The sequence below is a fragment of the Gadus morhua genome, chromosome 11 (genome assembly GCF_902167405.1).
Source record: "Gadus morhua chromosome 11, gadMor3.0, whole genome shotgun sequence".
NCBI lineage: Eukaryota > Metazoa > Chordata > Actinopteri > Gadiformes > Gadidae > Gadus > Gadus morhua.
The window spans coordinates 1,611,871-1,624,921 of NC_044058.1; the positions used below are offsets into that span (position 1 = coordinate 1,611,871).

General features: G+C 42.4%; 1 protein-coding gene across 6 annotated transcripts in view; it reads left to right on the forward strand.

Moving 5' to 3' along the window:
• kif13a (kinesin family member 13A) overlaps positions 1-13,051 on the forward strand; it is a 144,702-nt gene that overhangs the window by 20,693 nt on the left and 110,958 nt on the right. The window lies entirely within an intron of this gene.

The following is a 13,051-nucleotide window of genomic DNA, read 5'->3' on the forward strand; positions in this document are numbered from 1 at the left end:
TAATTTCCCTGTATACTAGTGATGGGTCGGTCGCAAACGAACGAATCCCGAAGGTGAACGACGAGAACTGATTCCCAAAACAAAATATATATATATTTTTTTAAACATATAACAAAAATATGGTCAATAAAATACACAAACAAACAGAGCTTCGTCTACCTGCGACCTTATATAGATTGAGTCTAAAACGTTCTCATCGATTCAGCCAATGAGGGCAGGTAGCAATCACGTTGCCATGGCCCATGGGTAAACAAATGTTGAGGCACCACCACACAAGTTAACTTACGACCGCTGTAGGCTTCAATATCATGCAAGCACTTTATGTTTTTTTTTTTTTTTACTACATCACAATTGCCTTAATAAAGTATTGTTTTTACCTACCATTACGAGTCTCATTTGGTCTAGTTGCTAACATACTTCACTGCTTATTAGCGCTGCTTGGAGGACGCCATTTAATTCTTACTGCACCCCATTATGTATTAAGGATATTTATGAAAAAAAGGCACGTATGTGCTTTACATAAATGCTTAATATATACACTTAACCTGGGTAATTCCGCCAGATTATTAGAAAGTAGTAGGCTACATGCATGTTGATTAACAACTATTCCATAATCTCTGCTTCCCTGGCAAATTACGTAACAGACCATCTGACTTAATGAACGAATCTAATGAACGAATCAAAAAAACAAATCGTGATAGTGAACGGTACTGAAAGAACTGATTCCCGGAAAATAATCGTTTTGCCCATCCCTAATGTACACCCTCTGTGGAGCCGCCGGGGGGTCTAATCCCTAAGCTTTGCATGGTCTTCAGGACACCTGTTCACCTGAGTTTGAAATATGTCAACGTCTGAGTATTTCCTTTAGGAACATTGAACATCCTTGGGACCTTGGTTCTCTTCTGGGAACAGGTTTTGGATTGTATAGATTAGGTACGTGTTCTATGACACCAATTTAGAACCCTTGGTTCATGCCATGTAATTACCATCTTACACGGGTGATCCTGGGCCTTGCTAATGGGAAATGAGAAAAGCCCATATTAAGACAGATCCACTGTATCATTAATTCGAGGGAGGCTTTGAGTTAAAGAATATAGCCTCATGTTACTGAGATTTGGCAGGGATTGAATTGCACCATGTGGACATGGAAGCTATTTGAAGAATGTTATATGGGCTGTATGGGCTTCCCTTTGATGGCTTAGCAATATTAGGCTTGTTATTTCTGCCATGTCCCATGGTGCACACACTCGTGACAGCTCTCTTGTCCATTGTTTTCCCTTTGCGAAAAGTTTTCATCATAATGATGATGATAATGATGCTTGTTAAGTTTCCTTGTCAGGCCCATATAAGTTCCAAGCTATATAAATTACATTTTTCGGTTCATCTCACCTGCTTAGCCATGCTTGGCTAATTTGAAATGTGAATCTGGAAAAGCATTTTGTTTTCACGCCCCAATCTGGTATCCCCAGAGGTGGCGATACAATGCAAGGTGGGTATGGAAAGCTGGGGAAATACATTGGGCTGTGGTGTGCGGAGTAGGAGGGGATCAGTGTTAAAGCACACTTGCAGGGGAATGCCCCTTCAACTCACACAATGGATATGTATTACATCTAGAATGGCCTGGCGGCTCCATCAACGTCTGACAGTTTGATTAAAAGTCCACTAAGAGGGTGAAAATGGGTCTTGCAGGAAGATAATCTTGTTTTATTTTCCATTGCTCAAAAATGTGGGTTTAATGAAAACAAATGTTTACTCTGTTTATTATAAAGGGAAATACAATTTAAACAAAAGTAATGAAAAGAAGAGAACCCCCAAACCCTATATGTGGGCTGACACTAGATAAGGAAGCAAATTGCACTGTTGGATTCAGCTAATGGGTAGTATGTGATAAACCATGACGTGCAGCTTTTTACATAACTATTATATAGGGGCTAGGAGTTATCTTATTTCCATTACTTTTGTTTAAAATGCGAACCCTTCCAATGAATAAGTTGATTCACTTTGTTTCAGCCAGCATTTCAAGCCTCTCAGCTTCTACAAGCAAATTGTAAAAGCCCTTCAGATTTTGAGGGGAACAACAACAGCAATGGAAGGTATCCTCTTTACTTTGGAGACCTTCAATTAGCACTGTATTTTCATATTCCTAAATGTATAGATTTTTGTTTTACAGTTTACGTGTGTAGTGCAGTTTAGAAGCAAGTCCCACATTGTCAATCTGGTCAAAAATGATTCACAATTTTTCACCAATATAATAATTATAAATGATAAGGTCCAAGTGTGTCTATGAAGTGAGATTTCAGCTCTAGAACTGCCTGATGAAATAATTATTACATGGCTATTAATCGGCTTGTAATATACCCTGCTTGAAAATCCAGAGTGTATTGTTTTTGTGACAAGTATCGCAGCGAAAATCAAGTATCGTAGCGAAATACAGTTTGTGTCGTGTTTTATTTGGCATTTTGTAAATGCCATTGAAACTGAAACCGGAAACGGAAATTGGGCTGTTTACGTTTGATTGTAGTCTTTCGCTCGGCTCTCCGTATCAACATTAGGGCTACACCGAGCGAAAAGACTACAACTAGTCCCCCTTTCCATTTCGGATCAACAAGCAATAAGTCTTCCAACTGTATGGATTTACAAAATGCAGAATAAAACACGACAGAAACTGTATTTTGCTATGCTACTTTACTTGGAACGTCAAAGAACACCACTAACCACTTGGTGAGTTGCACATTTCCGAAAACGAAAGTTTACGGTTGTTTTAAGGACAGGTTTTTGAATGCCCATAGTCAGCAATTCTGAAGCAGGCAGGGGCGGTTCTAAATTAGCCAAATACCCGAGATAGGACCAATAGTCCAAATTTCGGTGTCAACCACTCTACTTCATCCTAGACAAACCAGAAACGGGGCTCAATGTTCAAAACACCGGAATTGTCCTTTAAGGCGGTTTTGGGATCTAAAACTTGGCTTTTGCCTTGGGACTCATTAGGCTGGTACATTGTCTTGGCTCTGGGTTTACAGTAGTTTCCTGATGATAGAGGTAGCCAAGATACAGAATAGGTCAGGATTGATGCTTCTCAGTATATAATATTCTCCTGACTCAAACCCGGTTTCACTTTTTTCAAAACCCGAAAATCGTTAACGTTTTGGCTTATCGATACCACTATCGAGTTCCGTCGTTCATTTATTATTTTTTTTGTCCCATAGGTCCTTGTAACGTAACGTTGTGTACCTCGAGTCACATCACGGCATTCAAATCAAATCAATCCAATCACTGCAGCGTGTCCACCAATGTTTTTGAATGGAATTGTAAGCAAACCGGTATTACAAGTAAAACAAGTGAAGTCTGGCAGTTAACTTTGCTCGTGAGTATGGGCGAAAACCATTTATTGTAAAGGGGGGAACACAACCTCAATGGCCAAGCACATTAGCATTGTGCATCAAATAAAGGCCAAATGCAGTACCTTCGACTGACTCTGAGTTGAAAAGACTCTCCTCCTTCTCCTATCGCACCACAGACGGGCCTGTCTTAATCATCCACTCAAAGTACGAGCGGTAATCGCACACACGATTACCGCTAGTCCCGTCAGTTAATAATAGTAATCCAATTGTGAAATCGGTGTTGTAATCGGCAGCATACAAGCTAGTTATCTTAAAGAGTAAATAAAGTTTCAGATGTGCTGCATGATGATGTGTTGAGGTTGGCTCAGTGACGTTAGTTTATCATGATACATCCAATGTAACATAGAGAAACGGTAAATTGAGTTTTTGGTGAGAAACATGAGTAATACTGTATTACTCATGTTTCTGTATGAATAATACAATTGTATAGTATTTTAATCATTTTAGTATATATAATTAAAACTACTGATGTCAATATTTATTAGGAATTACATATTTTATTTAAAATACAATTATTTAATTCCTAAATATTTTCCTCATCACTAAAAACGCATTGTATTTCCACCAATTAATAGAAAAGTATCAATAGTGGTATCGATAAAGACTCGGATCGTTAAGGAGTATTGAAAATGGTATCGATATCAATGGTGGCTGTAAGTGGGTTGTGATAAGGATTTCAAGTAATTTTGCAAAAATGGCCAAAAAAGAATTCCATACCCAACCTTTAAAGAAGGCCTTTTTCCTAATCTATAAATAGGGGCATATCTTTTGCGATGTAAGATGTCAACGCATCTTTGATCGCTGCCACCGTGGGCCTTTCTGGTCATGAGGAATGACTGATGCTGCGGCCAAGGTTACCTGTTTCTGTGCAGGCGCTTTGTGTCTTGAACTGGCCTCTTCTTCTGTTTGTGCTGCAAACACCTGCCATTCCATAGCATGTCTCTGTGGCTGGTGCTGGAATAAGTTTGTTGTGTTTCCCATAAACGTGGTAATGTGTCTTATATGATTAAGTTGGTTGTGTTCCCCATAAACGTCTTAATATGATTGTCAACACAGTCATGTAGACAGCGCACAGACAATGTGTAGTGTCCAAAATGTAACTAGCCTTCCATCGTCTGGGCAGCGGTTTAATGCTTGATTTTGATGATCGCTTCAGCAAGAGAGTTATAGGCTTCCCGGCAAGGGCGTCAGTTTGTTTTTAGAAGTGGTGGGGACAATAATCATAATCTTGAGTGTGTTTTGAAAAGTGCTGGGTACCCTTATGCAAGCTATTCATCCATTCAACGCTGCACTACAATATGCTCTACAGTGTATTGTCAGGTGTTGAAAATCCTATTCGACCAATAAAAGTTGAAAACCACAGTTTGTGTTTTGGCTTGTTTTGCAAAACGGTGTTGGAAACACCAGGGTATTGGCTCGGGATATGTAATACTAATACACACAGGACAAGAACAGTGTTGGCAGTTTAACACTTATCTTGACATCGAAAAAGTTTACCAGACAAACAATGCCAGACTGTAAAGGGGGTTACAATATCATAAGCAAATAGCCCGCAAATAAAATCCCCTACAGTTTAGGATAATCACACAGGTTATGCGAGAACATATTTATGTCAGGATAGGCCTACCAGGCTCCAAGTCTAACGTCACATATCTCATCAGACAAAACAACTATAACCACATTGGCATAGCAATCGCACAGTGTGTAGCTGCTACTAGCTGCAATCTATATGCATTCTAGCTGGAGCCCCAACCAGAATCAGATCTCAATCGCTTAGGACCGTGGGTAACCTTTGGCCAGGTCATCACAAGCAAACAAAACCAGCAGCAAAGTTTACTTAAACCAATTTCTTTCCTTATGTGGCCCTCCACATGCAGTCTAGATTATGTATGTATATATCTGAATAAAAATGTCAATTTTGGCTGTCTGTCTTGAAACTTCTCCATTATAACACTGTGTACAGACAGCACACGTTCACCCCCATCCCCCTTGCGATGACATTAAATATAATTTAGCAAATTATACAAACAACAAAAAAGGCTTAAGTTGCAAGGCTATTTAACTTGATCCATAATGTCTGAGAGAAAAGCAGGAACCGATATAAGATCCTTTTTCAGCAGGCAAAAATGCGCTGTAAGTGCAGAGAAACCTTCAAATCGCCTTGTTTTACAATGTTTGATATTAACTCAGTTAACTGCTAGTTCTCATCTATTGCTAACGTTAACGGTTAGCTAGCAGTAACTCTGCAGTAAGCTACATACCGGCTTTAGCTACAGTCTATGCTTTGGCTACTACAAATTTGTGTCTTCCACTTTTATTGGTTGAGTGGAATACCTTTTGTACAGTAGCGATGGTTTCTAGTGTTCCATATACATCTCAAGTTAATTCCATGATATTGTGTTAGCCTTCGCTAGTACTAGAAGTCATAAAAGCTAGGCTAGGAAAGCTAGCCTTCCAAGTTCACGTCCTCTCAGGTCGCAATGTTCGATCTGAATGCGCCACCATGGGAATGCACCGACTCCGCTGTCATTTTACAACGCCATGTTCCTGCAGTGGCTGACAGTCGACAAATCAAACGACTAGATACCAAATTGCGTTTTTCAAATGTTTGCAATCCCGGCATTTCAGATGTAGGGTTTTTTTCCGGTCGCAATTGGTTTGCAAATTTTTAAAAGTGGTGGGGACAAAATTCGTATTTTAAATAGTGGTGGGGACATGTCCCCCCCGTCCCCCACGTAATCGATGCCTGTGCTTCCCGGACAATTACAACACACAGTGTGTTGTTGATGCGTGGAGCTCCGTCTGAGCAGGGCTTAAGCCTCTCAGTATAACGCCACGGTCAGTGTATGGTTAATTTAATATGCCACATTGTTAATTATAGCTTATACACAACAACGTAACTAGAGAAGTATCACAAAGTTGCCGTGGGTTGTAACATGCCCCCTCATTCCCAGAGCCCTCCACACAAACACATTTCGTTTTTACATGTGGGATATGACACTTACAATCCCAGTCACAAGAGGAGGTTCACTTGCTCATTAAGGAAAAACAAATCTGTGGAGTCTAGAACCTTTATAAATCACGGTATGCCGGTTCTGCCATCTCACAAGAGGAAAGTACGGCCACCAGATAGCGATGAAGAACATTTGTTCTGATCAAAGGCAATTTACCTATTTCCTCTGAAACCATCTCTTTGCTAATAAACATTGATTGCAAACATCTGCGTTCAGTATAAGATGGTGTCCAGACACTAGATTTCCCTTTTATGGTGGTTTTATGCATTCAAACACAACATTGATGACAAAAACGAGACATAACATTTCTTGAAAATAGAAAGTGTATTTTATTTTTAATAGTTTTTTTGCCACTAATTCGGCGATGTTTGATGAGTCGGTTTCGATTGTTGGAATCAGAGTATCAGCTTTCATATGATATATAGTTTGTGTAGATCAAATTATGTGAAATGTAATAGAAATTAGGGGTGTACGGTATTCAAGATTCAAGATTCAAGATTCAAAAAGCTTTATTGTCTAGTATGTTGCCATACTAGAAAATTGTCTTTTGACTGAAGGCTTGGAGGTGTGTGTTTGTGTGTGTGTGTGTGTGTGTGTGTGTGTGTGTGTGTGTGTGTGTGTGTGTGTGTGTGTGTGTGTGTGTGTGTGTGTGTGTGTATGTGTTATTTGTGTGATTTCTTTGAGGAATGAGTGTTCTGTGTGTGTATAGCTATGGGGATGAATGATTTTTTGTAGATAGCTTTCCTGGCCAAAGGCATTCTGAATCTTCTGCCAGAAGGAAGTAGATCAAAACAAGGATGGAGTGGGTGGGAGGGATCTAAGAGGATGGAGTTGGTCCTCCTTCCCACTGCCTGGATATACAGATCCTCCAGCGCTTTCTGGTGTATTCCTATTAGCTTGCTTGCTTGCTTAGTTAATCTATTAAGTCTGCTTTTGCTTGCGTTTGTGAGGAAGCCGTACCAGGATGTAATGTTGCAAGTGATGATGGATTCCACCAGAGATTGGTAGGCAGTTGACAAAATGTCTTTACTGACATTGAAGGTGTCTAGTTTCCTCAGGAGATACATACGTTGTTGTCCCTTCTTGTAAACCCCATCTGCATGCTGGCTAAAGGACAGACGTTGGTCGATCTCTGTGCCAAGGTATTTGAACTTCACCACCTGTTCAACTACTTGTCCTTCCAGGGTCAAAGGTGAGGAAAGTGGATGTGGGGTGTTAGATGCCCTCCTCCTATGGCAACACAGTTCTTTGGTTTTGCTGATGTTCAACTGCAGTGAGCTTTCTTTGAACCACAGGGCCATTTCAGTGATATATTGGGTGAACTTGGACAGGGTGCTTTGATCTGTCAGTTTGGCCACGAAGGCCAGATCATCTGCATATTTATATAGCTTGAATCCACTGATGTTGCATGTGATCTCATTGGTGTATATTGAGAACAAGATGGGAGACAAGACACAACCCTGTGGGACTCCAGTGTTAAGGATGATGTTGGACGATGTTACACCCTGGACCTTTACATGCTGGGCTCTGTCCTTTAAAAACTCCTTGATCCAAAGTGTCAGTGCTGGGTTGACCTGAAGCTGCTGAAGGCGATGCAGGAGTGTGTTGATGTTAACTGTATTAAATGCTGACGAGAAGTCCATGAATAAGATCCTGACCAAGGAGTTCTGGGAGTCCAGGTGCTTTGTGATGGTATCTAGTAGATGTAATGTAGCGTCCTCCACACCTCGTTTTGGCTTGTAGGCAAACTGCAGTGGATCCAGATTCTCACCGATGGTGGTGGTGAGCTCTCCTGCAACAACTCTCTCCATGCATTTGCACAGGATAGAGGTGAGTGCCACTGGTCTGAGGTCGTTCAGAGCTTTAGCCCGGGGCTTTTTGGGAACAGGGATGATGGTGGTCTCCTTCCACGCCCTGGGAACAAAACTGGCATCTAGGAAGAGCTGAAACATTTCCGTCATTACACCGCCCAGCTGACTTGCACACTCCTTCAGTATTCTGCCCTTCAGCCCATCTGGTCCAGGAGCGTTGGAGGAATGGAGATGGGAAAAGATGGATATAACCCGCTTCTCTTCTATGCAGATAGATTCTGGGGGGTATAGGAGAGTGACCATTTCCTCCATAGAGTCAGTGTTGTTGAATCTGGCATAGAAGGTGTTGAGTTCTTCAGCAAAGGCAGCAGGGTCTGGGCATTGTAGAATTAGAATTAGAATCTTTATTTGTCATTGGGTTAAATACAAAGTATTTACACAACGAAATTAAGGTGCAGATCTTGTTCAGTGCTTTTTTAAATAAATAAATAAATAGAATGCAGTAAGAAATATTAATAAATATATAACAACAATAACAACAATAAGCCCAATAACCCCTCCCCCTGCCTTCCACTTAAGGCACATTAAAGTGTCCTACACCCTCCCCTCCCTCCCAGACAACAACGCCTTCTGCCCACATATATCTAAATAGCAGCAGGTCCAGGAAGGTAAGCAAGATGAGGAATGTCCAGAGGTAGTGGTGATCGATTATGTGGTTGTCTATGTATTGCACAGGGGTTATTTTTGTTTAGCGTACGTATGGCCCAGGGGAAGAAGCTGTTGGTTAGTCTGGTGGTGCGTGATTTCATTGACCTGTATCGCCTGCCAGAGGGAAGCAGATCGAACAGGTGGTGAGCAGGGTGCGCAGCGTCTTTTAGAATGGCACTCGTCCTGTTTCGGCAGCGGGAGCTGGCCAGCTCTTCCAGGGAGGGCAGTGGGCAGCCAGTGATCTTCTGAGCTGTGCCTATGACCCTCTGAAGTGCCGTCGTCTGCCGCCGAACTCCCAGCATACCATGCTGTGATGCAGTAAGTGAGCACACTTTCAATGGTTGAGCGGTAGAAGGACACCAGCAGCTTTCGTTCAAGATGGTTTTTTCTGAGAATTCTCAGAAAGTGTAGTCGCTGCTGGGCCTTCTTTTTTATTGCCGTTGTGTTTGTGGACCAAGAAAGCTCCTGAGAGATGTATGTTCCCAGGAACTTGCAGGACGGAGCCCTCTCCACGCAATCCCCGTTGATGTGCAGAGGGGCATGGGCTGGGCTGTGTCGTCTGAAGTCTATGATGATTTCCTTAGTTTTGGATGTGTTTAGCTGGAGGTAATTTGCTGAACCCCATGCTGACAGCTGCTGGACCTCATCTCTATATGCCGTCTCGTCGCCCCCAGAGATGAGTCCGACCACAGTGGTGTCGTCAGCAAATTTTATAATGAGGTTGGAGGGGTGGGAGGGGGAGCAGTCAGATGTGTATAGAGTATACAGAAGTGGGCTCAACACGCAGCCTTGGGGGGAGCCAGTGCTGAGTGTGAGGGGGGAAGAGAGATGGGGGCCGAGTCTCACTTGTTGTGGTCTGTTTGAAAGGAAGTCCTTTATCCAAGCGCAGGTGGAGGCAGGGAGGTGTAGGCCCAGTAATTTCTTTATCAGGATGTCCGGGATTATTGTATTGAAGGCTGAGCTGTAATCTATGAAGAGCAGTCTTGCATAGGTGCCTGGGTGTTCAAGGTGGCTCAGCGTAGAGTGGAGGGTGATGGCAATGGCGTCCTCAGTAGAGCGGTTAGCCCTATAAGCGAACTGGTGGGGATCAAATGATGCTGGGAGGCAGGCCTTGATGTGCTGGGCAACCAGCCTCTCCAGGCATTTCATCACCACTGACGTGAGTGCAATGGGCCTGAGGTCATTTCCGCTTTTACCAGCAGACGTTTTTGGAACTGGGATGATAATTGCTGATTTCCAGCAGGATGGGATGGTGGCTAGGGACAGAGAGATGTTGAAGAGCTTGGTGAGAATCCCTGTGAGTTGGTCTGCACAAGCTCTGAGTACTTTCCCCGGTACGCCGTCGGGTCCTGTCGCCTTCCTCGGGTTCACTTTCCTCAGTGTCCTTCTAACCTGATGTTCCTGGATGGTCAGCGGGGTGTTGGTGAAGGCTGGGGGGGGCGTTGGTTGTCTATCCGCCTCAAACCGGGCAAAGAAACTGTTTAATTCCTCTGCCCTTGTAGCATTAGAGTTGGTAGTTGTGATGTTGTGGCCCTTGTAGTTAGAGATGTGCTGTATTCCCTGCCACACCTGACGAGGGTTTTTGTCCATGATGTAGCCCTCTATTTTCCTTTTATATGCTAACTTAGCAGCCCTTATGCCCCTTTTTAGGTTCGCTCTGGCTGTGCTGTACTGAGCCCTATCTCCTGACCTGAAAGCAGTGTTGCGGTCCTTGATAAGGGGCCGCACTTTACTCGTCATCCAGGGTTTCTGGTTCGGAAAGACCCTGGTCTGTTTTTTGATGGTGACATTTCCAGCACAGAATGTGATGTAGGATAAAACAGACTCTGTGTACTCCTCCAGGTCCAAACTCTCAAATAGACCCCACTCTGTTGTTGAGAAGCAGTCTTGGAGCTGGGAGAGGTGTTGATGGTTCTAGTAGTGGGCTTATTTTTCCTAATGTGAGGGGTGTAGGCTGGAATGAGGTGCAGTGAGAGGTGGTCTGACAGGCCAATGTGTGGCTGGGGTACTGCTCTGTATGCATGCCTAATGTTGCAGTAGACATGGTCGAGTATTCTGCCCTCCCTGGTGGCACACTTCACATACTGTATGAATTTAGGGAGGACAGCCTTTAAACAAGCCTGTACTGTACTGCAGCAGTGTTCTTATTCCTGCCCATCATGGTGTTTAGGCTCCTCCATGCATGCCTTATATCTCCACTGATGAACTTCTCCTCCATTTTGTTTTTGTAGTTGAGCTTGGCCAGCTTGGTCTTCTGCTTTAGCTCCTTTTTCAGCTCTTTAACTCTCTGCTGGTCACCCTGGATGAATGCAAACTTTTTTAAATTGAGACAGTTCTTAAGGTCTTTGGTTATCCATGGCTTATTGTTTGCAAAGATCTTAATTTGTTTGGTGGGAATAACACTATCAGCACAGAATGTGACGTAAGAGCATATGGTATCGTACAACAGGTTAAGGTCACCATTGCATTCCCTGAAGAATTCTTCCCAATCTGTCAGCTCAAAACATCCTTTCAGCCTTTGAATGGAGTCTACCTCCCATGCCATGATGGTTTGGGCCTGTACTTTTTGGGTCTTCAATTTTTGTCTGTACTTATGCAGTAGTAGTATTACATTATGATCTGAGGACCCAAGGGCAGGGCAGGGCTTGGATACATATGCACCCGGGATGTATGGACTAAAATGTATATCAAGGTAGGGGTGGGAATCTCTGGGCACCTCACGAATCGATTCCGATTATGAGGTCAACGATTCGATCTAAAATGATTATCGATGCATCTCGATGCAACAATTTTGCATAATTTCTTGAGTGATTTAAAAAATATATATATGCATCTGAGTTTGCTACTCAGAGTTTGCTAATCACTTCCTACTTTTGTGATGATCATTAAAGACATCATCAGATGAATTAACTTATCTAATATTTTATTAGAGAAAAAGCTTTTGTCACAAATATGACTTTCTATGAACAATGCAATAATCAATGCAGCTTGCATTACAACACAATATGCAAGTACCGTATTTTCCGCACTATAAGGCGCACCGGAGTATAAGCCACAGCAGCTAAATTGAATGATGTGTACATATATAAGCCGCACTGGACTATAAACCACAGGTGTTTTAATGTTTAATTACCTTTAGGGCTGGCCCGAATGCCATTTTTCAGGCTTCGAATACTCGTTGGTTTTTCCGAGCGAATATTCGAAAATCGTTCCAGAAAAAAACACCATCAAAAACAACATTAATAATACCTATATACTAAACTATATATTTGTTGAAGATTTAATAGCTTTTGAATGTTAATTAGTAGGCCTATGTAGGTTGAAGTTCCTTAGTTTTTCCCTGTGAAAGCGAACAGCTGTTTTCCCTGTGAAATCAGCTGTCCTCTGCCATCTCAGCCCCTACGGGAGCTTTTCAATTCATCCTTGAACGTGCATCTTTTCAGGGTATTTGTACAATAAATCCATTACAAATACCGAATATTGATTGTCTTATGTGTCCATATTATATCCATTATATTGTTCGGGTATTCCCAAGACGCTCACGCTCTGCAGCAAGCCAGTCACAGATGATTGGCGCGGCGCTGTACAGCGAACGTAAACAAACAACTAAGCTAAGGTTAGCATTTCGCTAAGTATTACTTTTCCTCCCGAGATCCCGCTAATGTTGTGTTATAAAGTAAAGGGAATCAAGACATCTATTCTTCCTCCACCTCTCTCGCTTCTCTGCTTGGTGTCTGACGCTTATAGTTTGCCTCCCTCGCTCTGGTAACGTCACGTACGTGGAAAAAAAACAACGAAGCTCCGAATACTGATTTAAGCTTTGAATGCTAATTTTCCGAGTGGCCGTTGGCTGTAAAAATCCATAGATTAGCCGCACCGTTATATAAACCGCAGAATCGGAAAATGGGAAAAAAGGCGCGGCTTATAATCCGAAAATTACGGTATGTAAAAAATAGGTTTCAGTTTTCTTTTCTTTCTACGTCAGACCAAGATACGTCAGACAGAGAACGCGCGCAAATTCAACAGTACCACCTTTTCATTTGTTTACCCAGGTGCCATGGCAACACCATTGCTACCTCTCATTGGCTGAATCTTTGAGAACGTTGTAGACTCAATC